This window comes from Lactuca serriola, chromosome 4 (assembly GCF_051521515.1).
Source record: "Lactuca serriola cultivar US96UC23 chromosome 4, Lser_US96UC23_V15, whole genome shotgun sequence".
Classification (NCBI taxonomy): domain Eukaryota; kingdom Viridiplantae; phylum Streptophyta; class Magnoliopsida; order Asterales; family Asteraceae; genus Lactuca; species Lactuca serriola.
In genome coordinates this window covers 138,349,993-138,355,992 of record NC_136411.1, presented here as the reverse complement: position 1 = coordinate 138,355,992, position 6,000 = coordinate 138,349,993, and positions in this window count along the sequence as shown.

The window sequence follows — 6,000 nt, the reverse complement described above, 5'->3', positions numbered from 1 at the left end:
CATAAATCTGAGAAGTCTCGCTAGGACCGAAAACCCCCGCATAGGCTTCAAGTTTCGGACCGTAAACACCTCGCAATCGCAAACCATTTTCGACCCTAAATCCTCGGACCACAAACAAGCTTGGACCGCAAACAGTTTTCAATCGAGAACCCTTGGTCTTATCCTCTCGGTTCGCAAACCCATGCATGTGTCACGTCAAGCTTATCCTCCTATATGAGCATGGAACCGAAAACACTTCCTCACCTCTACACATTCTAACCGAAAACACACTCTTTGCTCTCAGGATCTTCAACCGAAAACTCAACATTTTCTCTCAACTATCATCCGAAAAAGCCTTGAATCTCCTTAGGAACTTGCTAAGAACACCAAGTGTTCTTCATTTCAGTAAGCTATCACCTTCCTTTTCGTGATCTTCAACCGAAAACACTTGAATCATCTTGGTTTCACCAAGAACTCCAAGAACACACCCCTTTGAATCTTCATGTGGCCGAAAACCCAAGGTTGACCGAACACGCATTGCAGCCTCACGAAAACACTTCTAACACTCCTTTTTGTAAGTGAATCTTACAAATTAGTCTATTTCCTTAACATACTTGTCATTATATTCACTAATTGTATGCATATATATTACGTGAAATGCTTTTAGGACTCGGTTTTGTTATTGGACTTAAATTGTGGAAATAACATCCTATATAGAACCTTCAATCGAATCACTCACATAAGGTGAGTTCATACCCCTACAATTTACCTTTTTCAATGTTTTTTGTCACAACTGGAAATTTTGTGTTATGTAATCTATACATTCAAGCTAATGTGAATCAAAAACTTAAGAACATGTGTAACACCTATGATTATGACTTCAAAAACTTCAATCAAATACATTATACAAGTACTACAAATAGTCACCCAACAATTGGAAACCCTAGAAGTCCTTGTTTAAGTCCACTTTGGACTAGGACTCCCTTATTGGATCCAAATGGACCAATAAGCTTCCAATTAGACTATCATGGGCTTAGAACCCTAATTGGGCTCTAATTGAACCCACACTAATTTATTTCAACTTTTTGGGCCATATTGGGCCTAGAATGAAATGAATTGAAAGCTTTGATCCATGAATACCCTAAACTAGTTCAACAAAAATGGAAAAAATCATACTATATTCTTTTATGAGAAAATTCACCCAAATTAACTCTAATATTGGGCTTAGGGGCAAAGGCCCAAATTCTTCCTTTTTCCCTTTCAAATTCTCGGCCCAAGGCCCAAGTCCAAGAAGAAATGGAAGAGTTGACTATTTGCTTGCCACCTCATTAATATCCAACATGTTTCCATGCACAACTCATACTTCTAGGAGCATATCACTTCAAAGATCACATCTCTTCTTCCTATCTCTCTCACTCTCAGCCATACACCCACACACACTCACAAAAACCTCTCACACTCTCTCAAGAACATCCCCCCCCCTCTCCACTCAAAAATCTCGAGTTTTAGGAAGCATTCAAGAAGAAATTTCCACAAATTCTTCATCTAAGGTAAGATTATGCATGGATCTATGATTTAGATTCTTTTTGTTATCAAAATCCCTTCCTAATCTATGCAAAAATCGTGATCTTGCATCATAGAACCATCTCAAACTCGAGATCTACCAAGGAAAGGTGCTAAGGCCAAAAATCACCAAGTTTTCTTCCATCTTTTCTTCCAAAAACCGAAAATCACACCCTAAGGTGAGCTTCATACCCCCTATTTTCTGTTTTTATGAGTTTTGTGGGGGGGGGGAATACAAGTGAAAGTGTAGATCTATATGTGTTTTGTATGCCTTGTATGATTTCCATGCTTACATGTATGCTTTTGTGTGTTATAATGTTGGATCTAGCCATAAAACCCCTCAAAACCGAGATATATCTTATGTTAAATGATTTTAGCATCAAATATATTTCTACATACAAAGTGTTTCAAGAAAAATAGCTAAGTAGTTAGTAACAATTTTCTTTGGGCTAAAAACACAAATTTTGGGCCTAAAATGTGAAAAATACAAAATTAAGGGCCCAAATTGACATACCACGAATTCTGATGGATGAGGTGTGCCAAAACAGTTTCAATAAAACAATTTCTGGAAATTTACTCATTTAGAGGATTAAAAACATAAATTTTAAGCTTAATGGGCTAAAAATGACATTTTCGGCCCAATGAGGCCCATTATGCGAGATTTCCTGTTTTGGAGGGTCAAAACTGTATTTTTCTGTAAAACAGTGGACTATAATTGTTCCAAGTCCTTTTCAAAGGTTTAAAATGTGTTTAAATTTAAAAAGGACCAAAATTGCAAAAATCTTACAATTTGGGCCAAAATTGTCAAAGTTGCGAAAAAGAAGGGTTATAACCGAGAAAATTGCATTTTCAGGGACTTAAACTGTTTTCTATGAAAAATATGCTGAAAAATATTAATTTCAATAATTTTTGGTGTTAAAATGTCAAGAAAATTGATTTAAGGACCAAACCGGAAAGTATTCAATTAAAGGGGTGAAAAAGTAAATTTTACAAACAATGAGGGGCTGAAACAGAAAACTTTCAAGGCTAATTCAATACATGCAATTTGATCAAACAATGGTACCGCGACTATCGACGAAATACAATACACTACAATACCAAAATCGTTGTAAAACGAATTGGTTCGGTCTCGAACCAATGAAAATCCGAAACTACTAACATGGCGACACTACGAAACATACAAATAACGTTTGGGAACTCAATTTACATGCGAGTGTGCACAGACGTCTACGCACCATCTTTGGGCCCCAAAAGTGTAAAATCTTGTTTGTTGGGCCTAGCTAGCCCAACGACCTGATCTTAAGGCCCGAAGACATTTTTTTTCTACGAAGTGTTGGGTTTCACCGACTTGGCACAACGTAGAGGGACTTTCAATGGCTTGTATACTACTGGTCCCCAAGGGTCCTTTGGTATTGCTAGTAAAGTCTACATTTTTTTGCGAGGCGGGTCGGGGACCCCTCGTACACATTTTATCCCCAACCGGTTAATAGAGTCATAGAGGTCTTCGTGTCCTCTTTCTCTTCGGATGTGGGACTACACATAGTCAGGGCGGTTGGATAACGTGATTAGTACGGACGACGCCTACGGGATCGTTAGTATAGCTATAAACTGGTCGTTTGTGTAATGCGTGTTTGTAGCAACTAATCATGCTCAAAATAATCCAACGTCGCCTGGGACTGACACTATACGCTATGCAATGGTTTCAATGTAACTTCATGTAATTCAAGGAATTAGGAAAACATCGGGTTTTCCTAGGGTTTTCAATACATACAGATTTGAAATGCATACAACTTCAATGAACAATTTTTTTTTACAAGTATAGAAACAAACAAGCATACCTATGGATCTTCACAAACGTTTTCAAAAGCTTTTTCTTTTCAGAAAATATCGGATTTTCTGGTGGTTTTCAAACAATACAAACATTGGATTTCAAACACTACTTATGAACTCACCAACATTTCATATGTTGACGTTTTTCAAAATACTTGTATTCTCAGGGAACCAGTGAACTAAAGGAAATCATATTCAGTGATGGCTTGCAGTGTATTGATGTACGAATCGAACAATTTATTTTTGGGAATCTAATGTTTAAACAATATACTTCATGTAAATTCTACTGGTTGTACTATATTAATGCATGGTGACGAATGTTGTTATGTTTCATATATTCAATGTTATGGTATTCAATTGAGTCACGACAGCCCCCGGACGTTTCCGCCGTCTGGTTCGGGGGTGTGACATTTTTAGGGGTAGAGTACAAGAAAAACACAATATAATTGTGTTAACACTTACATGTAAAAGCAAACAAACAAAAGAATTTTTATGCTTATAAATATTGTTAAAACCATTTTCAAACTCTTTTTAAACTATTTTAGATTTCTGTTTATATCAAAATCATATTCATTTGTATATTTATGTACAATTAGGCTTTAACATACTTAGGACTATTACTAATATCGTAACTCCTGTTCCTTGTTTGGTTGTGGGCTTAGGGTAGGATCACTAGTCCGACTGTCGGCTAAATCATAATTATACATGCTAAATATATACATGAGTATTAAAACTCATTTCAAAAACATACTTAACTCATTTGTATATGCTGAGCAAATGGGTCTTTTCTCCAAATCATTTACAGTTCAAACAAACATACTAGTAAACTATAATGGGTATAGTTTAGAGAATCAATTCATACTATTTTCTAGATCAGAGAAACATTACATGAATCAATACAAACATACTATTACTTTTCATTACAAAGTATACTATTCATTTACAAGAACAAGAAGGCACATACATACTATACATAAACAAGTTAACTAGAATGTGAAATACTACTTCATGGTACTTAGCAAAATCCTTGCTAAGTCATGTTTTATAATCATAGTCTCTTGGAGGGAGAGCGTGAATTTGTGTATAGATCTATACGGGACTGACAATCCCGCACCTTGGCTATTAGCTATAGTTGGGACCGGTAGGTCTACGGGTGACAAATGTCATATCTTTTTCGACGCCTGAAGAACGTCGTGTATATACTAGTCAATTAAGTATGGTTATAACCTCATTCACATTAAACATTAACTAAACAATTCGGTTTACAAGACAAACATTTCTTCAGTGTTTTAAACAAAACTACTAAAAGATATTATCTTCCATTACATACATACAGTAATGTTCTTACATGAACAAGTATACTATTTTTCTAGTAAAGATAGTCTACAATTAAGGAAAACTTACATTTACACTACTTCAAATACAAACTTACATTTTATAGTATTTCAAGAGAACAAAACATACAAACAGTTGGGTCTTGGGTAAAAGACTACTCTTCATTTTAAGTAGAAAATATAGGATTTTCTGGGAAGTATATTAACATTTTCATGAAACAAATACAAACATTAGACACTAAATACTTATAAACTCACCAACTTAAATGTTGATACTCTCTTTTCAAAATAACTTGTATTCTTAGGGAACCGGTAAATAGGTACACTAGCACAGGTTTTGAGAAGACGAAGCATGTTCAAGACTCGTCTTTTATTTTGCTATGCATTTGATGTCATACAACTATACAAAGAACACAAATGTATTAACTATATTATTAATGCAATGGATGATGTTTCTTGTTTTACTATTGTGCATTGTTATGATATTGTACATGACGTCCTCCACCCCCAAATGTGTCCGCCATCTCGGTTTGGGGGTGTGACATGGAGTATGTCACCAATGCCATAGTTAGACTTCCAGCTCCAAAGAAATTTCCTGCCAAGGTGCTTAAAGAGGAAGAGCAAAGAATTTGGTCTGTAGTCTCATGGCCATCCACTATTTCGGATGTGTTCCAAAGAAGTATTCAAATGGCCAAAGCCAAAACCAAGTTAACGGTTGACGCTTTCGGGGCCACTCCATCCATGTTGCCTCCAATTCCAGCTCCAAGGATTGCTATGATTGATGAAGCTTCTCCCCTCCGGACTCCAGACGACATTCCGGAAGAGCCACTTCAATCTTCTCCTCTAAAATTCTCCATTGACGAGGATATGATGCATGTTATCTTAGTTCTCAACAAAGATAAGGGCAAGAAGCCCGTCATGGAAAGTCATCAAGCTCACCACTCCGGACCTTCACCAAAGCAAAATTTTGGATGGTCTCAAGAGTAGATCAACAAAGCCCTAGAGGATAGCATCTGGATCCAAGCGCTTAAAGATAATCCAGATCCAATGTGCGGTATTTCTCCTCTATGTCGAGAAAGTATTCTCTATGATGTCGATATAGTACCTTTCATGTACTATGATATTCCAACAAATGATTCGGAACAAATCGATCTGCCTCTCTCTCCATACAACAAATTCTACATCAAGTTTGCTCCTCTCCACCCAAATGACAATCCAGAGATGATCATCCGAACAGAGCTTGAAAGATTAAAAACATTCTACTCCAAGAATGCACTGCCTCAAAAGGAAGTGT